We start from the raw sequence: 25,409 nt of genomic DNA, 5'->3' as shown, positions 1-25,409 counted from the left end.
CACATTTTGCAAGACAATGCGTATGCCAAAATACACCCAGTCACATTTCTCTGAATTTTGCAGTGCAGTTCTCCAGCCAAGTAATTGGGACAAAAATTCACAAAGGGTCCATATTTGTTGAAAATGACATAAAAATGCACTATATTAGGGGGGAACTGTGTTGTAAAAAAAGTGTCTATTAGGTAAAATAGCATGCAAATATGTGTTTATTGGGGGGAAATTCGCACAAAAATGCAGAGGAATATTCATGAGGTTTTGTTTGTTTGTTTGTTTGTTTGTTTGTTTGAAGGCAAAAACAAATGGGGAACTGAATTTGATCTTGGAAAATAAGAGAGATAAGTCAAAATTGCCAGGTTTACCCATTCCTACTCTCAGGAAAGTGTGCACCGGATTATAGCCTAAGAAAGCAATCCTGTGCATGTCAGATAATAACGATGATAATAATAACGATTATAATCGTTATGGTAATGGTAATAATAATAATAATAATAATAATAATAATAATAATAATAATAATAAAGCTCTGTCCCGCATAATCAGTCACAAGATGTGGTGCATGCACACCATTTGAATGGCAATGTCCATCAACTTTGAGGGGCCCCAGTCCCCTCAAATATTTTATTGGGGGGGGGGGAGATGAACCACACCCCTAGGAGTTGGCGTCTCTGCCACAGAGTCAGATTCAGAAAGGCCTGAGTCCAGAATAAATTGTGATACCTACAACTCCATTTACATTTAGTTGCTGAAACTTCATTCTGTCTTACTGGATATCAAAAACTTTTTTAAAAAAAGAAACCTGCTGATTAATACTTTAATTCTTGTTTCACACAATAAGGATGGAATCACAATATGGAATCAAGCGTCTTTCATATAACCTCTGACTCAGCTAAGTAGTAAATAGTTACATCCACCGATGTGGGTGTCATGGAAGAACGATCGCTTAACTTCCCATTGTTTCATTAATAAAAATGATCTCAGAAGCAGAAGGCAATATTAACTATTTCCTCTTTTCTCCTCCTCCTTTATCTAGGATGCTGAAAGACACTGCTAAAATAGATCTATTTTCTTTTCATTCTACAGAATAATGCATGAATGATTATAACATATGCTCTATCTCTAGTTTTTCAACCAGTGGAAAAGTGCCTGACACAGTAATCACAACTTGTTGGGTTTTCAATCTGATGCTGTCCTATTTTATCATGGTAGTTAAATGTCCGTTCTTGTACAGCGTGATAAATGTTATGGCCATTTAACAGTAGCGGAAAAAAGAGAGAGACATGTTAAACCAAATATTGCTTCAGATTGTGTCTTTTATTCTTCTTTATCATCATATCTTAATTTATAGTATAATCATCATTATCACAACTGTCAGCCTCATTTAACCTTCCCTGATCTCCCATGATTCTTTGCTGTCAGGTCTGATTGCCTGCCTTCTGCTGACTGACTGATAATGGTTGACTGATTAGCCCTCCCCAAGTAGAAGACAATGATATATAGAACAGTGCAGCTTGCTCTATATATTAATGAGGAGCTGGCAAAGCTTTGATAAGGCTCTGGAATAATCCATCAGTGAGAGAAGGAGCTTGTAAAAAAACGGGTGGAACATTTCAGGGGAGAGACACCTGGGAAGGATGTAATGACCCAGCAACTAAATACCTCTCAGCTGCCTTGCCTCTGTTGTAATTAACATCAGATAGCTGCCATATGGATAACAGTAAGGAGTTTTATCAGTCCCCAAAATCCAGTTTACATTCTCTCAATTTTGCACCTAGGGCTTTCGGCCTTTACAACATATTTAGCAAGCAAAGCAATTAATAGCTCATTTTCCTTGGCATTAGACACTGTTTATCTTTTGAACTACCTCTTATCATAGGCCGTTACCTATGAAAGGCAGAAGTCATTGGCTTTTTGTGTGTGTGTGCTCTAGTTGTTACACTTACGCAGCAGAGGCCTGTTCACCATTAGATTCAAAGCTTCTGATGGCTACTTGAGTTTGAATGCGCTGTTATTACAGGTATTATATGAAATTGCTTGTGTTATGTGAAGGGGATTATAGAGGTTCTGGATCAATAACTTCAGTGGATGTTGGGAGTGATTACAGTACTCTGTCAATTTTTCCCATTTGGCTGTCAGTACTGATTTACAACACTCCACCTCTTTTATTCACATCAAATCATTCATTTCATTGGCAAATTCTATATATCTCAATTTACTTTAAGTAGCTGATTTGTGTAAAAATAAAATTACGTCCTCTCCTCTTGTTGTAACATATAGGTACAAGTAATAAAAATAAGTACAAATGTATCGGGAAATATTTAGGCTTTTTATATAGGGGGCAGTATTCTGTTTTGTATTGACATCACCAAGGGAGGCGGGTGGGGAATATATACAGTTGGAGCACCTTCCTGCCAACTGCCATTTCTTTGCAACTACTGTAGTTAGCAGCTGAAATTCAAAGCTACTTTACAGAAATACAACCGAAATGACTGAAAACAGGCTGGCCCCTCTTTCCTCTCAGTGAAAACAAAAGGTCTAAGCGTACAGTGGTTTAGGAAGGTGATGGAGGTTCTGAAGCCCACCCAAAACACACTTCTAGATGACCAATGAACTTTCTTGAATCATAGAATTGGAAGGGACACCAAGGGTTGTGTAGTCTACCCCCTGCAATGCAGAAATCTCAGCTTATCCATGGCAGATGGCGTCTCAACCTCTGCTTAAAAACCTCCAAGGAAGGAGATTCCACAAACCCCAAGGGATTCCGTTTGTTCCACTATCAAACAGCTCCTGCTGTCTTCCTGATGTTTAGTCGGAATCTCCTTTCTTGTAACTTGAACAATATGAGATGGGGCACAGGGGGCTGCTGGGAAACATGGTAATTGTCCCCAATCTATAACAGGGGTTCCCTGTTCCCAAGATTCCTTGGTGAAGGGCGTGGCAAACTGGTAGAAGTTTGTGTCGCAGTTCAGCTGCCCTACATTTCCAGGAACTTTTCAAGGAAAGATACAGCAACAAAATAAAGAAAGAATGCATGTTAATGGATGGGACAATGACAATAAAGCAAACTATTTACTTCATGAAATTTTGCATAAAGGGCCTAAGGCGTAAAGTGCAAGTAACACGCTGTTAAGGCTATATTATACTTTTCCACTTCCTTTCCTAGCCTTCCTCAATAATTTTGTGTTATGAATCCAAAAAACAAAGCAAACCAATTCCACCCAGTTAATCCAAATTATTTATAGTCTAAAATGACATCTGCATTTCCTCTCTAAAAAATGATAGCATATATAACTTGATATTAATAACAAATACAATGTTTTCAGTGTGAAGAGGGGAAAGTCTCTTCTGTTTTCTATAGCTCAAGACATATTAATAAACATACAGTAAGACTTGATATAATACAAACACACTGTTGTTACAGATGCTGCTGTATTCAAATAAAGGAATTCAGAGAAAGAAAAATAATAGCCTGTGTTTATTGTCTGTTTGGCATAAAATGCCCTTTGCATTAAAATATACAGATTAATCCAGTGGGTCTGTTGCTTTCCATTCATGCCTGTATATTTTAGGATATAATTTGCAGAATTTATAAATACAAGAAAATATAGTGAACACTGTTTAAAACACAATAAGTAAACACCTCCGCAGACCAGGCATATTTTTTTCTGAATAGGCACACATTATTTCATACAGTATGTTTTTTTTACTATTCGGTTAACATTTAGTAATCAGCTAATTCCTCTTATCCGATCAATCAATGGTACCTAGAAAGAAATGTTCTCTGAGTAGGATTTATCCTAGCCGTTCAGCTAGTTGCAACAAAAGATAAAGGGAGATCGTGCTTAAGAGGTGAGTTTGTGGATAAATGTTCTGAGCAAAGGCAAGATAGATCTGTGTTATTTTGTGGGACTGTCTTTGGACCTGTAGTAAAATCTCAGAAGCCTAGAAAACCAAAGATGAATGGGAGAAGGCAGGCTATGACAGTGACAAAAAGTAAGGCTGGTGGTAGAGAGTGGGTCATGTTAACTAGCAGCAAAGAGAGCCAATGTGGTGCCCTCCATATGTTTTTGGACTACAACTCCCATCAGCCCCAACCTGTAAAAACCAACGGTCGTGAATGATGGGATCTGTAGTACAACATCTGGAATACTGGCTACCCTTGTTGGTGCAGAGGAAGTGAGAATAGGGCTACCAACAAATATGTAGATGGTGTTATTATATATGGAGCATCATCTCAACTTTTTGGCAAAACTTAGAACCTTGGTAATCTTCCTCCTTGTAGCAGCTCACATGGAGGTGGCTCATACTTACAAGTCCCCTGAAAGTTACTACTACTTTTTTTTAACTTACTTCTGAGTAAATGTGAGCAGAATTAGACTGTGTCTACACCCCAAGAAAATTTACTTGGACAAATGACCCACTGACACCAGTGGGATCCACTTCCAGGAATATAGTTAGAATTGGCTTATAAAAATGATAGGCATTAAAGGAAACCTGAAGAATGCATGATGCTATCTTTCAAAAACATGAACGCTGCTAGAAGTTGGTCCTGGTCTTCTGTAAACATTGAGAACAAGAGGTTCTAAACAAGCTGCACTGGAGAGGATTCCAGTTAAATATTAGTGAAGAGTGTGAATCACATTTAGAATAATTTCAGGGTCTCGATAATTTAATTTAACCCTGTATATGCAGCAAGGTTGACCAGATACTGGGGAGCGGAAAACCTTCTGCTTCTGAAATCTGATGTGTGTAACATTCTCTTGGCATAAAAAAAATAAGAGGAAAATGAAAGTGATTCATAATGATAGCATTTAGCCAAAGTGAAACTGATTTGCTCAAATCATTTTGACTATTCGGTGTTAGGGATGGATGAATCGTGTCAATTCCGGCTTTTCCGGGTTTATCACCTTCTTTAGATTTCTGCAGCAATTTGCGATTTTTTTCTTTCAAAAATCCTCATGAAGATTCGCCAGCATTTGAATACGAATTTCTTGTAATATACACATTTATGTAAGCAGTTTTGAGTAATGCACACATTTTCGCAACCATTTCCCCTTAATACAATACATTAGTCTCTGTTATTTTCACTAATATATGCATTTTTATGCACACTTTCCTGTATCATCATCATAATCACCATCATCACCAATGTACTTATTAACTGCCCTTCACCTTAATGTCCTGTATACATTCTTGTACACATTGGTTGGCTAAATTGCATTAAAAATTTGTTTGGTTCGCATATGGTTCACAAATTAGATAATTGCTCATTAAAATGGAAAAAAACCATTTCTTCCCCATCCTTATCCAATGTTTGGGGGGGGGCAGCAGAAACAACAACAACAACACTGTCACTATACAAAAACATCCCTGAACCTGCACTGGATATCAGACATAACACCATCCATGCAAAATAAATACATAACTGAAACAGTGGTAAGAATCTGCACTAAGAGGATGGGCAATTGGAACTCTCAGGTCACGCTAAGCCAGGCATCCCCAAACTGGGTCCTCCAGATGTTTTGGGACTACAACTCCCATCATCCCTAGCTAACAGGACCAGTGGTCAGGTATGATGGGAACTGTAGTCCCAAAAACATCTGGAGGGTCAAGTTTGGGGGTGCCTGCACTAAGCAGTGGAAAGGGAGCCCAAGGGATTACAGTGGTGAGGACCCCCTGCCCCCCAATGAGTGATGTAGTCATTTGCCGGACTGCCAAGGTAAATGGCAGGTTTTCCTTGCTCTGACAAGTGAATGAGGTTACAATGAGGCTTTCAAGTTGTACACTACACCACTAGTCATCCAGAGCAAGCAATGTTTGTCAGAAAGCATTTATAGTCACTGCTGGCAGCCTGCTGACTGTATTTGTAGACACGCCCCCCACCCTAAAGCTGGTCATGGTGCCTAAATAAGACCAAAATCATCTGACAGTTCAGTAGACACAGCCAAGCAGGCAGCTGGTGCTTGTGTGTATCACACAAGCAGTGAAAATGCCCCACAAGAATCTGAATATCCTTTGTGATGAAATGTTTGAGAAGCTATGGGTACATGTGAACTTATATCCATAGTTTGCAAAAAACAACACCACCAAAAACCCTAAAACACTTGTTTTTCCTTTTTTTTTCTGCACGCAAGACAAAACTTTAGACATCGCTCCCTCTTGTCTACCAGACTGGCAACTTCCACGTAACACATTAGCGCACACATGTTTGACTAATTTAAGGAACGGTAGCATTAATAAGTGATAGTGTATCTACAGCTTAGCATGAATACTTGCCTCTAAGAGTTTGTTTAATTAAATGGCTCACCACTGTCAAACCATACGTACATTTGATCTCTTAGATAAATATTTCCACATTATATTTGCAGGAGCCCATTCACTTAGTTATATAAAGATGAAGTGAGCAGAGTATTTGGCACCACCTCTTCCTTTTCCTTCTGATCCTTCTGTGAAAGCCTTAAACTTTTGACCTTTGATCTACATTTTCCCAGTGTCATCTCATGTCTCCTTTTCTGTCCCCCCAATATTAATTTTAGATTATTTTAAACTATTAATTAATTGATTAAATTTATATCCTGCCCCTCGTTGCATGTGATACTAGGGTGGGTCAAAACAATTTAAAACACAGTGTACAATGGAAGCAAAATAGAATACCTTTGAAAATAAAATGATCCTTCTCCTATTAAATATATTAGTCAGAATAGCCTATAACTTGGAGCACAAAGAAGTATCTCTTAGGCATATTAATGGCAAACTCAGAAAGCTTGGCAGAAGAGAAGAATCTTCAGCTGGAACTGAAAAATAACCCAGATTGGTGTCAGTAAAAGTTCATGGAGGGAATGCTCCATAGCTTGGGTGCTCTTGTGTAGAAAGCCTTCTGGTGAGCCACAGTTCTCATAACTTCATGCAACAATAGCACTGTCATGAGGCCAAACAAGCATCCCCAGAGCTACTCGCTGAAACCACCATTACAAAAAGACTATTTCTCTAACTCTCAACCTGCAGGTTGATCCGGGACAACACCATGATTGATGGAATCAATAGCCACAGGAGAACTAACAGGGATGCATTCACCCTGTCTATATCCCAGTACAGAACTTCCATTAAGACAACCAAAGCTATTTCAGTGGTGAAACCATATTGAAATGGGCCAAAATATTTCATTTTCTCCAACCATGCCTGTAATTGAATGACCACCACCATCTCAAGCACCTTGTTGAAGAGGGGGATATTTGTGACTGGGCAAGAGCTATTACAGTCTTGTTGGTCCTGGGAGGGACCAGGGGGTGGGGAATAGTTTCCCAGTGCCTGGCTCCCCTATCAGAATCTCCAGATCAGAATCTCCAGGCAGCTGTTGAGGAGATTCCAAGGGAAGAGGACCCTCCAAACAAGCTGAATTCCAGTTCCCCAAAGCATAGCAGCCCTCACCAGGAAGGAAAGAGGCGCATGCTAATAGATGGAACATTCTTCTCCAGGTGAACGTTGAAGGGGATGGGCAGGTGCAGCACAGGAACTAAAGAAAACTTAAGTGCAAACACTACAAAGGCACTGTAGATTAATATACTGAAATACAGAGAGAGCTGCAGTGATTCAGCAAACTAGCCTTGCTTCTGGCACTTATTTAAATTGGCAGCTATATTTTTTAATGTACACTTTTTCTTTTTTAGATATAAGAGTATAATGCACTGAAGCACAAGCTGAGTATTACCTGTGACCACCCCTTACTCATTCTCTCCTCTCACTCTCCTCTGCTTCTTTGTGGGTGTGTTTTTTCCTTGAGAGATAACACAGCCCACCATTAGTGAAGTTTCATGTAAAGCTAGGCTGTGGATAGTAAACATTGCCATCTCTGCACTTTCCCCCCAGCATGACTAAGCCACTTCTGGCAAACCAAAGCAGCTCACGGAAACGCCGTTTACCTTCCTGCCAGAGCGGTACCTATTTATCTACTTGCACTTTTGACATGCTTTTGAACTGCTAGGTTGGCAGGAGCAGGGACTGAGCAATGAGAGCTCACCCCATTGCGGGGATTTGAACCGCTGACCTTCTGATCAGCAAGTCCTAGGCTCTGTGGTTTAACCCACAGTGCCACCTGCGTCCCTTTCAGGCATAAGATTGCAGCCTTAGTTGCTGGCCACCTTAGAGTTCATTCCTCACTGTCTGGAACACAGTCAGCTGTTCAGATGCCTTTCATAAGAACCAGCCCACAGCTGGCCAGAGCTGCATCTCACAATATTCACCAAGCAACTGATTCGGGACAACTTGTGTACCATACAAACATGGGTTGAAGGGGGGGGGAAGGCCCTCCTTGCACCTCAGGCCTTGCACCACACTTACTATTTAGTTATTTGGGTTCTTGCTGGCATTTAAACTTAAAGCACACATTTTAATCTCTAAAAATCCCAAAATCGTTCAGGAGGCAGTGGGCGTTCTTAGAAACAAGCACCATTGGGAAACAAAAAAACCCAACATTTTTTGCTGCTTTGCTATGTATAAATAAGCATCTTATATGGCTATGTGCAACATATGATTGAAATGAGGTCATCTAAGAATATATTACTCTCTCCAATATGCAGGAGGGGGAAAAAAAGATGCTTTAGATTTGTAAATGCTGTGCCAGTGTTTTTCCTAACTGTTAACAAATGTCACCTGGTATTAATTTAGTTGCTATATTCCGACCTGAGTGTTTCTTTCTATGAATTGCCTTCTGATAGGACAAAGGTGTGTGTGGTGTTCCCCCCTCCTCCACCCCCCCAAAATATGGTAATATATGTAGGTGAAAACAGCATTGGGGAATTTCTGTGTGACACATTTAATAGTTCAAATGAAAAATAATTGAATACTTTGCAGCTCAAAGTGGTTTATCACCATGGGTATTACAGTGTTTAGTGTTACTTAGTTTGACCATGTTAAAGTGAGAATGGATTGTTCGGTTGTGAAGCATATTATTTGCGGTCTATTTAGTCTTCTGTTTCTTCCTGTGAAAATTCCGTTCTCTTCCCCCCCACCCTCCACTTTCTTAGAATAGTACACACCAACAGAAGAAGGAAAAAAATGTAAGGAAAGTAAGAGCTGGCAACAAGAAACCTCTACCTAAGGTGAAAAGCATTACTATTTTGAAGAACAAGATAATTCAGGAGTCTGCCTACACCTACTGATTCCAAACGAGAATCACATCCACTACTATCTTAGCTGCATGAAACATTATATGACTCTGTTTTCACGTTACCTTTCCCCCTAGCTGTTAGAATCATCTGTACCAAACTGGGTCACATAAGTTTTCACCAGTAGTGCAATGGCAATCACTTGAAGGGTTAATCATTAAGTGTGCTGCATCTTTTCTGCTGAATTTTGAAAATTCTGCATTCTGGACTTAGGATGGCTGGGACCAGTGTTTTTTTTTCTGGGGTGATGAAGGGGTACACATACCCCTAAACATTTTGTGAATCTAAGTTTGGCCTCATTGAGGGGCGTTATTTCAATATGAGTAGGAAAATGAGAGTACCCCTAAACATTTTTTTTTAGAAAAAAGCACTGACCACAACACAAAGTAAATGTATTGTGATAGGCAGGGAGGGGGCTGGGAGGAAGGAAATAAGGTCACTCTGCATCAACTCAGGTTTGCTTGTGAGTCCAGCCACAAAAAATTAAAAACTGGCTTCCTTATCACTGAAGAATTCCCCTCAGGAGAGAGGCCATGTACCTTTGCAACATTATTAACTACCCAACAGGCAATAGCTTTCCTAAACAGGCATAGTCACAAATAGTCCTTGAATGAAACACAACAATCTGATTAGAAGCTGCATTTCATTTCACTGCAAGTTTTTCCTCAGCCCTGAGATTTGCTTTAGAGGGAAGTGTCTGTACACCGCCTTGCTTTTGTCTCAACCGGAGGGTTTAATAGCTGAAGTAACTGAAAAGGCCTAACACCAGAAAGGCTTTCGTTACCAGAGTAACCGTAAAAACAGACCCCAGTCTCCATGGCAAAGAGAAAAGCTATTTGCTGCAGCCTTTTCAGACCTTGAACAGACACTGACAGTTTTCCTATAATCACTGCAGATTATTTGTAGCAACTAACTATATTATAATGTTAACTATAGGAGGGCTTTGAAATTACACTTGGGCGGTGTGGAGGGGGGGGGGCAGTTAGAAATAAATACATGCAAGGAAAATTTTTACCAGTTTAGCTAGGAGTCTATTATCAGTTTTAAAATCATAATGTAATTCATTCTACTATTCCAATTGAGTGAGGTCGCCTTCCTGGTTTTGTTCTTATATTTTGAGCAGAAAAATTCTCACTCTATTGCGAGTCCTATACCGTCTGTAAAATTAGCATACACTCACTTCTATTGAACAATTTATTGTGAGAATGCCTTACACCACTGAGGACCACTATACAGTACATGGCATTCTCTATGCTTTTTCAGCTACTGTACATTAACAATAGTTTATGTTACCCACACTACTCAAATGATTATTCTTCCCGTAGTTTTGTGCTAGATATTACACAATGCACTTTTTACGATTATTTTAAAGTGCATTGCTTATATAAACCCTGCAACGCTCTCATTTAAATTACCGGCGCGCATTGCAAGGGCTCCTTTGCAAGGGCTCCTCATTCAGTTCTTATTAAAGTGTTGAACTTGCCTGAAGTTTATCCTGCACAGCATTACTCAACACTTTCCCCAGTTTTCTTTCTGCCTTCTCAAGCTTAAATCTACCGCACACAGCCAGCTCACGTTCAACCGAGAGAGACTCTGGCAGGATTCTTGTGCAGCAGTAGTGATGTGGTTGCTGCTCCCTTGTGGATCCATCTCATATCACTCTAATAACATAAGAAAGAAGAAGCCATGGGAATAGTATAAGCGGAGGAGAACTGCATGGGAACAATGACACCAATATCAGAAGAGAAGGCTAGTGGTTCTTAGATTACAACCCCAACTTTCCCATAGGGTATCTCCATCCTTAAGCTGACTGGTGGCTGGTGCCCCTTGGTGCTGGTGGAAGTAAAAGAGTCATTGCTGGGGATGGGTGAGATTCCCCACCACCAGCAACCATTTCTTCCCTTTCCCCCATGTAAGTTAATACTGTTACCCCAAGGGTTCAGGGTGAGAGTGGACTACTTCCCACACCAGCCATTTCTCCCCATATGCAAGTTAATGGAAGATAATGGATCCGTCAAGCGTCCATTATCCAACATGCTTCAGATGAAAATAGGGACCAACTAAGCATCCTCAGGGATGCGGGTGGCGCTGTGGGTTAAACCACAGAGCCTAGGACTTGCTGATCAGAAGGTTGGCGGTTCAAATCCACATGACGGGTTGAGCTTCCATTGCTCGGTCCCTGCTCCTACCAACCTAGCAGTTCAAAAGCACGTCAAAGTGCAAGTAGATAAATAGGTACCGCTCTGGCGGGAAGCTAAATGGACCTCTCAGGCAGAAAGACAACACCCAGCCACCTTTAGTTACGAGCCTCCATTCATCAGGTATGAGCCTAAGTTTTATTTCAGCATTCTAAACTTTAAATCTACAGCACATAACCATTAAAATTTGTTTGTAGAGAGAGTGCTGTCTCATGGAGCAACCATGCAATTCCTACATTATGGCAACCCCAACGTGGTTGCACACTGTACAGTACAGTAATCTATTGTGGCAACCTTACAATTCCCAGTTTGTATCAGGCCATAGAATGCACAACATATTTTTGCTTCCTGTAGGTCAGCTGAAACCTTTAAAAACTTTCAAGGCAGTTCTTCATGTATAAAAGATGGTGACAACATGAGACAAGGTGATGCATGAAAAAAAGGCATCCTATAGTGGTTGCGGGGTCCCACTAAATAATTTATAGCTTGTTGTACTTTAATCATAAATGCGATGCTTCAGTGGTAAATGACATGGTGGGACAACAACAACAGTTTGTTTGTTTGTTTGTTTGTTTGTACCCCACGCATCTGGCTGGGTTTCCCCAGCCACTCTGGGCGGCTCCTAACAGAATATTAAAAACACAATAAAACATTAAAAACTTCCCAATACAGGGCTGCTTTCAGATGTCTTCTAAAAGTCTGATACACTGGTACCTTGGGATGCGAACAGGATCCGTTCCGGAGCCCCGTTCGCATCCTGAACAGAATGTAAGACATGACTGCGTGTCTGTGCTTGCGCGGGTCACGTTTCGCCGCTTCCGCGTATGCACGTGATGTCATTTTGACCATCTGTGCATGCACGAGTGGCAAAAACCGGAAGTAACATGCTCTGTTACTTCCGGGTTGCCACGAAGCGCAACCTGAAAATACTTATCCTGAAGCATATTTATCTCGAGGTATGACTGTAGTTAGGGACACGGGGGGCGCTGTGGGTTAAACCACAGAGTCTAGGGCTTGCTGATCAGAAGGTCGGCAGTTCGAATCCCCGCGCCGGGGTGAGCTCCCGTTGCTCGGTCCCTTCTCCTGCCAACCTAGCAGTTTGAAAGCACATCAAAGTGCAAGTAGATAAATAGGTACCGCTCCAGCGGGAAGGTAAACGGCCTTTCCGTGAGCTGCTCTGGTTCGCCTGAAGCGGCTTAGTCATGCTGGCCACATGACTCAGAAGCTGTACGCCGGCTCCCTTGGCCAACAAAACGAGATGAGCGCCGCAAACCCAGAGTCGGCCATGACTGGACCTAATGGTCAGGGGTCCCTTTACCTTTACCTTATGACTGCAGTTGTTTATTTCCTTGACATCTGATGGGAGCGTGTTCCACAGGGCGGGCGCCACTACTGAGAAAGCCCTCTGTGTGGTTCCCTGTAACCTCACTTCTCACAGTGAGGGAACCGCCACAAGGCCCTTGGAGGTGGACCTCAGTGTCTGGGCTGAACGAGGGGGTGGAGATGCTCCTTCACGTATACTGGGCCGAGGCTGTTTAGGGCTTTAAAGGTCAGCAACAACACTTTGAATTGTGCCTGGAATCGTACTGGCCACCTGACCTCCTGTTGGTCACATTGCTGCCGCATGCTGGTAGACACAGGGGTGCAGTGAGGTGGCTCTGTATGTATGCAAATGAGCCAGCTGAGCCAATCTGGCACTCTGCTGGTACTTTTGTAGCACATGAATCTCCCTGCCATCTTCCAATACCTCCTCTACCTCCCGGTACGCAGCAGAAGCAATGCAGCCAAGTGGAAGTCAGGTGAACAGTCGCATCATGCTCTCTACTAGTGTGCTACTTGAGACGATGCAGAAATCTCAGCTAAAACATCCATGGCAGATGGCTACCCAACCTCTATAATGCCAGGACTTGTCACAGGCTAAACTGAACTATCATAAGTCTGAGTGAAATGTCTGCTTTTGGTTTGCTGGGCACCAAAGGTCCTCTGATGGTGAAGCAGCTGATATGAGGGGGTTGTGTAATTTTAGGGTGAAGACATGTGTAATAGAGCTCAGATAATGTCTGCTGTGAGGTGAGCTCAGTTTTCTCCTGGAATAGATAATGAAATGATCATCATATCAAAAACTGGCACAGCCATTGTTGTCTCTCCCCCCCTCCCCGCCATGCTTCAAGTGGACGGTGTATCCCTTTCTGTTGTTTTAGAAAAAGTACAGTGGTACCTCAGGTTAAGTACTTAATTCGTTCTGGAGGTCTGTTCTTAACCTGAAACTGTTCTCAACCTGAAGCACCACTTTAGCTAATGGGGCCTCCTGCTGCACGATTTCTGTTCTCATCCGGAAGCAAAGTACCTAACCCGAGGTACTATTTCTGGGTTAGTGGAGTCTGTAATCTGAAGCGCATGTAACCTGAAGCGTATGTAACCCGAGGTACCACTGTACATGAATGTTTATACATATGCATCCATTTACATCACCTTGCTGATTAGAGTTGTGTTTTTTTTAAAAAAACCAACAAATTGCAAAATTGTCACAGAGATGGAGATGTCATCATGAGACTAGTGCTAATCACTCTCTTGCACAACTAGCTTTTACTGCAGATTTGCAGAACTGCTCACCACCCCCAACTTCATTTCTTACGAGAAAATATATGTTTGAACAGAATATTTTTTCAGGGTGGTCACACTGTTCTAATACTTGTTACATTTGTCTTCATCCTTTCTGTGCACTGGCCATGCTGTGACAGATGGCTTGAATTCCAAAAGATAGGCTCATTAGAATCAGTAGCAAAGAAATGCAGGGACAGGTACTGCACTTTCAAAAATTCTGGTTCATGATATTCAAATTCTAAATAAAGTGTTTGCATGTAAATGTGCCCATACTGCTATATGAACAACTATCAATCCTGAAAATTCCTGTTGAACCCTCTGCAAGTAGTGGCATGTAGCATTTCTCAAGACTACCTCTCAAGGTTTTTAAATATCTGGAAGTTTCACTTGGAACGAGATCAGAATTAAGCTCCTACAATATTTTATACTAACATTAGATAATTAATTGATGCCATTCATTACCGGTAGTATTTGTTGAGGGAAAATATCAACCATAAAAAATGTAAGTAATTAGAACTCTCATTATCTTAAATTTAATCTTAATAAGTGCTATTATATTCTTGATCATAGATAGACATGCAAGCAGGCTGGTTACGTTGAGACACTTCAGGAGACGGCCAATGCATCACATTTTAAGCTGCATCATATGAGCATAAGTCAAATTCAGAGCTTCGGTGCTCACTGCCAATCACTATCCCCTGCACCTGCTCTGCATGAGATTACTGATAAAGAAGAGTTTGGATTTGATATCCCGCTTTATCACTACCCAAAGGAGTCTCAAAGCGGCTAACATTCTCCTTTCCCTTCCTCCCCCACAACAAACACTCTGTGAGATGAGTGGGGCTGAGAGACTTCACAGAAGTGTGACTAGCCAAAGGTCACCCAGCAGCTGCATGTGGAGGAGCGGAGACACGAACCCGGTTCACCAGATTACGAGTCTACCGCTCTTAACCACTACACCACACTGGCTCTCAGTGTGCCCCTCCCTTGCCATTCTGTTGCTGTAAAATGCTGATGTGTGCTGATGTGCATCACTCGTTGAGGCTGGTAAGGTGGAAGGCAGGGAGCCCAAAGAGTAGGTGGAGCCAGAGCCAATAGCAGGCCGAGCCAACTAATTCTACTTTTGTCCCCATTTTCCTCCCTGCTAAGGTCAACAAACGCAACATTGAGAGCAAGGAGGACAAGCTGACAACCAGTGCCACCCCCTGGATTGGATAGAAGACAGGTAGGTTGGGGGTGGCTGAGGGCACCTTTCTGACATGCCCAGTCGGTATGCATGGGAACCAATATGAAAGATGCCCAAGTATCTATGTCAGCATTTAGAATTTCTGTGGAATAAGTGGTGGGATTTCTCAGCTTGTAAGGTCTATATGAACTGAGTTCCCTGTAGCCTTCAAAGGGTAGAAAGTTTGATTACCACTACCCTAGAGTACGGGACGCGGGTGGCGCTGTGGGTTAAACAACAGAGCCTAGGACTTGCCGATCAGAAGGTCGGCGGTTCGAATCCCCGTGATGGAGTGAGCTCCTGTTGCTTGGTCCCTGCACCTGCCAACCTAGCAGTTTGAAAGCACGTCAGAGTGTGAGTAGATAAATAGGTAATGCTCCGGTGGGAAGGTAAGCGGCATTTCCGTGCGCTGCTCTGGTTCGCCAGAAGAGGCTTAGTCATGCTGGCCACATGAGCCGGAAGCTGTACGCCAGCTCCCTTGGCCAATAAAGCGAGATGAGCGCCGCAATCCCAGAGTCGGCCACAACTGGACCTAATGGTCAGGGGTCCCTTTACCTTTACCCTAGAGTACCAGGGCAGGGGTACCAGAGGTTGCTGCTATGTCAGCCCAGGGCAGAAGACTAAGCTGTGTAATTTGTTTTAAACTGTCTTTCATGTTGTATTTTAAATTGCTGTGACCTGGCCTGGGACCTTGTGGCAAAGCATATGGAAATCATAATTGTTCTTGTCTCCCAGTAATGAGGTGACAAGATGAGAGGTCCATTTGGACCAGCTCTCTCAGAGTCTACATTTGGAATCTATGTCCTTACAACAGAGCATAGGGTTGGCTTGTGGGAGAGCTTGGATTGTCTTCTAGAAACTGAAAGCCTGCTAGATCACCTACTGACTAAATTTCATCTTTTTTTATTGTGTTACATGCTCAAAGTAAAGCTCTTGAAGACGAGAGAGAGAGAAAGATGGAACAAGTCCACAATAGATAAAAAGTATAACACGGGATCTGTGTATAATGACTAGTACTCCAGATGCCCTTTCATATATTTAAAATTGCCATTCCATTACATAAAATGTAATTCATTCTACTTCTCCCTATCTCCACCCCTCCCCCCACCACAAAAATATAATCCCAGAAGGGTTTTGACCAAACAAAAATGCTCTAATGATTGCAAATGGTTCAAATATTCTGTCCAGTGAGTTTAAGTTAAGTGATAAAAGTTTCATGTTAAAAGAAATAATAAGTGGAATTTCACACATATTATAGTAATTGTGAAAGCATCCAATTTACATGGAAATAATGCAAAAGAATTCTGACCATGATGGTTTAAGTGAATCATTACATGCATCAGTGATACATTTAGAAACCTGCAGCATGCCAGGTATGTTTCTTTTAGCATAATAAGTCTTGTAATGGAGCCTTTAAAAGCCTTAAATGTATAGTTAGATGAACCTTTCCATTCGGATTTTGATATCAAAAAGAAGAAACAGGAGATCATTAAAAAGCCAATTAAACCAATACTCATTTTTCCTTTACCAGTTTATATCATGTCCCTCGAGGACCTATCATTTTGAGAAACATTATTTTATTTACATTGGATTAGAATGAAAATTGTTTTACTACGCTAATCTTTTTTTATTTCTCAGTAGTATTTGAGAAGCACACTCAGGCTGTCGCAGAAATACTGATTCGGTGTAGTAGCATATGTTAGAGGCTAGAGTCTAATATAGAAAATCCCATTAATTTCAGTGTGGTGTACTCCTCTGTTAAAGAAAGCACGCATAGGATTTCAACCTAAAAGGCTTGGGAATCCTTTTGCTGGCCTTTTGGGCAAACAGTATGGTTCTGTCCATAAGATTTGTGCAGACTTGGTACCTAAAATACATGTGAAAAATCTGTGCTTTGCCACAAAGGGACCTGTGAATTCTCATTATTTTTAGAGACACCAGAAGCTGCCTTAAACTCACACCATATGCCCATTTTAGCTCAGTATTGTCTACTGACTGGCAGCAAGGGTCATTCCAAGTCCTTCCTGAAGATGCTGAGGATTAAACCTCAGACCTTCTGCATGCAAAGCACCCGCTCTTAACGCCAAGCAGCAGCCCTTCCCTAAAGACAGACATGGTTGAGAGTCATGATGTTGACGTTATTGAAGGGAGCTTCTCCATTGTCTTGCTAAGGTCGCAAGAACCCATGGCAAACACAAGAACATAGTAAAGTTTTATGGATGATTCTTTCCGTTCACCATTTTAAGACAACTATTGGCACCTAGTGTTGACACCTTTCCTAGGCTCTCCACGTTGGGCAGCTGGATCAGTGACTCTCCATTTTAATTTGCTACCATTTTTATGTTTTACTTTTTAACATTTTATATTAAATACTTATACCCCACCTGTTTTAAATACCCAAGCTGCTTTCTGAGGAACCCAATGTGTCTTTCTTCTTATTTCCCACCTTTTCCCCCCATCATGGAATGCAAAGCACCTTACATGGGGCCCCCATCCATAGCCTGCCATCCAGGCATGAACCTGCTTAGCTCCAGCAAACTGTTTATAATAATAATTGTAATAATTTATTACTTGTACCCTAGCCATTGGATTGGGTTGTCCCAGCCACTCTGGGCAGCTTCCAACAGACTATAGGAAACACATGATACTTTGTGTTTGCATTGTGTATGTTCAGACCATGCCCTTACCCACAGTGCTTTGGTTTGACACAACATTGGGTGCTACAGAGCTTCGTGGTTAATTAAAATGGCAGATCCCAGTCACTCTTGGAGTAGTGATGGTACGATGAGGCATGTCTTGGGGGATGGTCATCAACATAAGAGGGGACCTATAAGAAGTCATTTTGCCCAGGACATCTTCAAACCTGGATTCTGATCTGGACCAAGAAGTAGCACTTTCTAATCCCAGATGGTTGGGAGTGGCAGTGATTACTCAGTGGTGAGACAACTGCACTTTAGACATGCTCAGAAGCATTAACTATACTTCACATTGGGTGTCTTTCGGCACCATAAAGACTGACAAATTTATTATGACATACGCTTTTGTGGACTACAGTGCAGTTCACCAGATGTATGTTAGCCTGAGTAAAGGAACATATTATGGTAGGAAATGTAAACAGTAAGATCATGAGGAAACGAAAGGCAGAAAATTCTAGATGAAAATAATTATGTTATGAACAGTGTCCACTTGTGAAAAAACACAGTTGGGTTGTTAATGCAGACATCCTACAATTGCTTCACATTTGTTCTCTGTTAAAATAGGTTTTGCGCCTGATCCTTAGTAGGTTCTGATTCAGATTATGCCTTCCAAATGAGCTGCTACTTAATTCTGCTTTCATATTAGTTACATTTCAGACCTCTGGACCAAAAAGAAGAAGACAAAGATTGCTCCTTCCTAATAGGTCTGATGTGATCTATGCTGGTCTAAATGCTGCATTTTAAAAATAAATAGCAGGAATGAATTCTACATTGTTATTTTTGCAGTTTTTCAATTACACGTGAGGAGTTCTTCTGCCATTCATTACCTCGGGTATCCCTGAAAGGCAAACCACTGTGCAACACTCCTTTTCATTTTCTTTTCTTTTTACTTCTCTGCAGATTCTTCCTCTGCATGATCTGCAATTACCACACCGTTTGTCTTTCCTGTTCTCAGGGGAACACAAAATAATACATATCCTAGAAACAGATTGAGATTAAATTTGGTTCTTTCCAATAGAGAGTTCAGATAGTTAAAGAGGGTCACAGAATCAATATGCTGAAGACACATTGCCATTTCAGGGAGGGGAACACCCTCAAACAGAATGTGAAGACAGATGCTCCCCATTTCACCTTCAACCTCGCAATGCTGCTGGTGGTTGACCCCTCATTTCCTCCCCTCTTGGCTACTGTATCAGGACATTTACATGAGATAATTTAATGTGGAGTAGTTACCTCTTAGGGCTCTTTAACCATCCCACAATATCCAAATTCACAAAGGGGAATGGGTGGATATTCGACATCCTTCTCAATCTATGCATGTAAGGATTCTCATCTGTGATTGCAATTGCGAACAGGCAGAAGCATACCCAGCTTGAATAAGGACAAGGGTACAGTCTGGTAGACATGGTATCTCAGAACTCAGGGCCATGAGAGGCAGCTACAATGAGTACTGATGTACTGGGCCCACAGACATTAGGGGCCATAGACTTTGAGCTTCCTTTTAAAAACAAACAAACAAAACAAAACAAAAGCAAGTATCTAGCCCATCTGGAAAGTTATGAAGCAAAATGTGCAAGTAATCTTCAAAGTGATTTCTGTGAGATGAACTTGCCTGTCTGCTCCTGCATTTTAGTGCTTTTAGCTAATGAGTGAAGTCAGAGCTATGAATTGTTTGGATACCAGGCAACAGAAATCCCTGAAGGGGAGGGTCCCCTCCCCTTCAGTGCTGTTTACTCTAGCAACCAGGATACATCTTTCCTGTGGTGGGTTAATCTGAGATCAGGTACTTCCCAGAAGTTATTTTCCACAAATTACACAAAAAGTTCAGGTGTATGTTTAAAAAGACCACTTCCCAGGGTAGCCAGGGTGGGGAAAATGGTTGCACCGCCAAGTTGTGCTCCCCTCAATGTATTTTTAATTTATGATATGACAGACAATGACGGCCTCCATTTTAAAAAATGACAGATTGTTTTAAGAACAGGAGCTACTGAAATACAGGGCCCTTTGAAAAATTCAGTGAATAAGGCAGGTTAAGTGCCCTGCTTTACCACCCCCCCAAACACTATAAGCATGTATAAGATATGTAAAGGAATAGAGACTGCTCAGCTTTTCCATTCTGCCTGAAGTGCCCAGATATACCCTATAGTTTTCAAACAGTAATGATGAAAAAAGGATGTAGAGTGAATGCAAATAATTCCCTTGCTGGCAATCTACCTACTTAATGTTGTATTCCACCTCCAAACATCATGCCACAACTGAAAACAAAACAAAACATGAGGAAGTCTCTGAAATATTCATTCCATTCCCTAGACTGGTATTATCCAGTGCATTTTATGTTCCCAATCTGTAAGATTTCTGAATTCCTCTGGGTTTAGTTTGAGGACATACAGTAAAAACTAACCAGGCACGACAATGCTGTGACTTGGTGTAAGGTAGGCTTGCCATATTTCAAAAAGTAAAAACCAGGACACCCCGAATTTTTAAGGGAAATTCCCTTATTCCAAATAGGATTCCATGCAAGAAAAGGAAAAAGTTGACAGCTATGAACTCGCTCTCTCTCTCTCTCCTCTCTCTCTCTCTCTTCCATGAGTTAGCAAGCCCAGGTAAGAAAAGAGATACGTATTTTTTGTACAATCCCCAGAACCACCTTAAGCCACACAAGGCTTGTTCTGGGCCCCTTCTGTGCAAACACCTTTGCCCATGGACTAGGGGCACCTTTCCAAAGCCCGTCTGATTTTTGAGAAGGTGGCGCAAGGGCTTTTGGATGCTCCCGTAGCCCTGGCACTGCGTTCCCAAAGTGAGACTTGCCTGACACCAGCACTGATGCGTTATCAGTAGCAGAGGAATGTATTTATTTGACGAAGACTTTTAGATCTAGTTCCGTGTGCAATTCTATTTACCCAACTGTATAGCTGCCAATCTAAATGCGGCACAAGAGACAACTTATGCAGACCAAACAAGTCACTCTTAATAAGTGAAGCCATGGTCATAAACTCCAGAAGCCTGAAAGGACTGTTGGGCTAGGCCAACCCTCACCGCCCATGAGGCTATTCAGGAAACGCCTTCCTTGGGGACAAACAGAAGCCCTGGCCAGGGAGCATAAGCCACCTGCTCCTGAAGTGACCTTCTTTCAGCCTTTTTAAAATTGTCTAGACATCACCTTGCCAACAAAGGTCCATATACTTAAAGCTATGGTTTTCCCAGTAGTGATGTATGGAAGTGAGAGCTGGATCATAAAGAAGGCTGATCGCCAAAGAATTGATGCTTTTGAATTATGGTGCTGGAGGAGACTCTTGAGAGTCCCATGGACTGCAAGAAGATCAAACCTCTCCATTCTGAAGGAAATCAGCCCTGAGTGCTCACTGGAAGGACAGATCATGAAGCTGAGGCTCCAATACTTTGGCCACCTCATGAGAAGAGAAGACTCCCTGGAAAAGACCCTGATGTTGGGAAAGATGGAGGGCACAAGGAGAAGGGGACGACAGAGGATGAGATGGTTGGACAGTGTTCTTGAAGCTACCAGCATGAGTTTGACCAAACTGCGGGAGGCAGTGGAAGCCAGGAGTGCCTTGGGACCAGGGGCCAGGGACCACCATTGGTCCCTTGGCAGAAAGGTAGAACAGTGAAGAATAAATCTAGAATTGCAGTTTGTGCACAGCTTTTCATTACAAGGGGGGTTTTTTTTGAAAAAAATATTAACCATGGAATTATAAATCATGAAGAAAAACATGCCATTAAGGGGATTCGTGTAGAAAACAGAGCTGGCTTGGACAACACCCTTCATGTTGTTGGATTGAACAGGTTCCATGAATCGGCTCTTTGAGCCAGTCCACAACACCTCCCAAGGATGTACTTCAGGACATCATGCTGAGGCTCAGCACATCCTTGGATGCCATCACAGCATCCCTCCTGGCAGTGCTTCTTGTGAGCAAATGGCTTGTAAAGCAGCAAAGCTGACCAGGGAACTGACTGCTTGGAAGCTGCAGCTGTAACTAGGGGTATGATGGCCAACATATTATGGCCATCCATGCACTTCCAGGGCACATGCATGAGGGTGGCAAGTCATGTGATTGAACCTGTTTTGAGTGAAAACAATGCTTCTCATGGTGATCTCCACTGTGATGAATCTGGTCATAATATTACCTGCGAAAAACCCAAACTCCTTCGCAAGCTTAGGCTTTTCAAGGATACAACTTTCTGTTTTTATAATTAGACAATGAATGTTTTAAGCCAAGTTGGGGGTGGAGTGAGGGGAACAAAAGCAAAAAACTGGTGAGACTTGTCAAAATATAAAAAGGAAATACCCTTAAGGCAATGATTCACTTTCTAAATGTATAAATTCTGCTATAGCATCTTTGAAAGTATTTTTATGCGACACCTGTTTATCGGTCTATTGTAAAATCTGATTTTAATCAATGTATCTGAACCAGTTATGACTGACATTAATCAATAGAAAACTGAATCTCTCTCTGTGTGTGTGTGTGTGTGTGTGTGTGTGTGTGTGTGTGTGTGTATATGAAACAGGACCCAGCCGCTTTGCATGGAAACAGTCCAGGTACGCCATATCAGTAGAACATTTATGATGAATTACCTGCTTTGATATAATAATTCATGTTTATGTTTTGTGCCTCCTATGATGCAGCTCTATAGATACTCTTCCATGGCATTTTAGGAGATCACACTTCTTACCATTAGAATTAATATCTAATTTAAATTCTGAACAAGGAATTTGAAACTCCAGAGAATCTGAAGTGGCAACAGCATAGAAAAGATGCATATAAAGTAGCTATTAAATGTGTTTTAAAAAAATCTGTGGGAAGAGATTATGCCACTGCCAGGTGACTATACAAATCTTGGCTAAAAAGAACAACCTGGGGAGAAAGAGAGATAAAATTATAAGTTGCATTTCAAGGGGATTTGTTCTTTCCATTTCAGGTATCGTGTCTGTCTGTCTACCCTGTTTCAAGTTTCAGATCCCAGAAACTTGAGTTGCCGTCATGCATTAAGCCAAAATCTGGACAGCAGATAGCCTCTTGACACCCTATGACTAGCTATCTGTCAGTAAAGGTAAAGGTACCCCTGACCATTAGGTCCAGTCGTGATCGACTCTGGGGTTGTGGCACTCATCTCGCTTTATTGGCTGAGGGAGCCGGTGTACAGTTTCCGGGTCATGTGGCCAGCATGAATAAGCCGCTTCTGGCGAACCAGAGCAGCACACGGAAACAGCGTTTACCTTCCTGCCGGAGCGGTACCTATTTATCTACTTGCACTTTGACATGCTTTCGAACTGCTAGGTTGGCAGGAGCAGGGACCAAGCAACAGGAGCTCACCCCGTCGCGGAGATTCGAACCACCGACCTTCTGATTGGCAAGTCCTAGGCTCTGTGGTTTAACCCACAGCGCCACCCGCGTCCCTTCTATCAGTCAGTATACATACTCTATCTATTCAGCATCTAAAGAAAGGAGCCAATGGAATAGATGCCTCTCATGACAACTAATTTGAAAATCAAACATTGTATCATCACCAGTGATGAAAATTTGTGTTACCCAATTTGTATCAATTCTTTTCCTAAATATACGTTATCTTCACAGTGGCTACGGGATTCTTCCAATGTTGTTGTTTATAAATTGGAAAAAAAATGTGATGTAGAAAAATGTACATGGACGTGCATGTACCACAATTGGCCCAGTCGCAGCTGCATGTGCCCAACAGCCATTCACACTAACACCGAACATGTGGCCACTCAGAATGTGGCGTGAAGACCAGCTCCTCCCTCACGTGGACACTGAATGTATAGCAGAGTGTCATGTGCATGTGCCTCCAATGAGGACAGAATACTGACAAGCTGATGGTGCAAGCAGTAGTAATACCAAGGATAGCCAATGTAGTTCAGACTACAACTCCCTCAGTTGTCTGGGTGGGGCTGGTGAGAACTGAAGTTCAGAAACATCTAGAGCCTTTCTTGTTGTTGAACTACAACTCCCATCACCTAGCTAGCAAAGCCAGAGCTCAGGGATGATGGGAGTTGTAGTCCAACAACATCTGGGGACCCACAGGTTGAGAACCGCTGATCTAGAGGGAACCACCTTAGCTTTGTTGTTATTGTTTAGTCGTTTAGTTGTGTCCGACTCTTCGTGACCCCAAGGACCAGAGCACGCCAGGCACTTCTGTCTTCTGTCACCTTAGCTACCCCTGAGTAAAATCATTGGATCAAGCTGCGTGCTATGCATGTGTGGGTGGATGGATTAGATATCAACAGTGGTAACCATAAATTATTGGATTACAGCTATCTTTGCCCATTGGCCATGGGACTCTTGACGGTTGGACATCAACATCTGGTGTGTACCCCATTAGACACACCCTCATTTTAGGATCATGTGGTTCCAACACATGATGTATCCTCCGAAACAGTGTATAAAATGCAGAAAAGTGCTGTTTTGTGCAGCAGCACCTGGAGTCGTGCACAACACACTTTTTATCCCAGTCTATACGCTTAAATAACCACATCATTAATAGATCACTGTCAGTGTATATGGCATTTTACTGGATAACATAAGCAAAACAAAAACAAAAAAACAACCACAACCACCAGGTTCCCACCCTAAGGAGCTTGCAATCTAAATTTTGACAGCAGGGGAGACAGCAGAGGAAGAATAGAAGGGAACAAAAGATGGGGATTGTGTGCATGAAATACATAAAGTTTCCTAAGCAAGAGCAGGCACAAAGGTGTCATTTCTCTCTTGAAAATTTGGGCTATTATTTCAATAAAAAGCTACAGTAACTAAAAGGAGGCAATGTCTTGGGGAGCAAAAAGTAGCTCTGTTGACACTTGGGATTGAAAGCTCATTCCAAAGTGCTCCCCAAGATTCAGTCTATGACATTTTGAAATGACATGATTGTAGTCTTCAGTTTCCCACAGGCTCCAGCCTATGCCTTGCTGTGTTATTTGTAATTTGGATTGTCCAATAGGTTATGATTTGTAAAGCTGTAAGTGTGAAAATCTACTGTATTATATATGCCAAGAAAAGTTATTTATGCAGCAGATATGCTCTGTTATTGCACTTTAGCGCTGCAACCCCATAGTCGCCTTTGACTGGACTTATCTGTCCAGGGGTCCTTTACCTTTTTTTTAAACCTTTACAGTAAATGAAATCCAATTAACATTGTGCTTTTGAATTATGAACCTATATGGTTCTAAATGGGAGGGGAAGTTCTGGGTTGGTTTCCTTTCCTGACCGCATATCTGTTGTTCCACCTATGGCAAGGACATATATTGAGAAGAGTGAGGATGCACTTTGTGCGCAGCAGTGGAGCTGAGGAATCAAGCTTCCCAGAAAGGTAACTCTTCAGGATCAGAGGTAAGAAGCCAAGGAAAGGTGGAACTGGTCCCTTGGCCTTTCCATGACATTTACAGTCTAAGTACAAGGACATGCTCTTTTCTTTCTGTTTTCTATTTTCTCCAGTTAATCAGGTGACTTGAAAAGAAGCTAGATAAGGGTATTGTCTGCAGTGACAACATCCTGAT

The 25,409-nt window shown here is 41.9% G+C and overlaps 1 long non-coding RNA gene across 1 annotated transcript; it reads left to right on the top strand.

Annotated features, from left to right (window-relative positions):
* Positions 1 to 11,417: 11,417 nt before the first annotated feature.
* On the top strand, positions 11,418 to 19,727 carry LOC309368371. The gene is made up of 3 exons (XR_014167745.1): positions 11,418 to 11,482; positions 15,113 to 15,188; positions 16,114 to 19,727. It is a non-coding gene; the product is annotated as an uncharacterized lncRNA (long non-coding RNA).
* Positions 19,728 to 25,409: the final 5,682 nt, after the last annotated feature.

This window comes from Podarcis melisellensis (assembly GCF_964234715.1).
Source record: "Podarcis melisellensis genome assembly, chromosome: 4".
Taxonomy (NCBI): Eukaryota; Metazoa; Chordata; class Lepidosauria; order Squamata; family Lacertidae; genus Podarcis; species Podarcis melisellensis.
The sequence above is the reverse complement of the archived record's forward strand: the minus strand, read 5'-3'. Positions and strand labels throughout refer to the sequence as shown.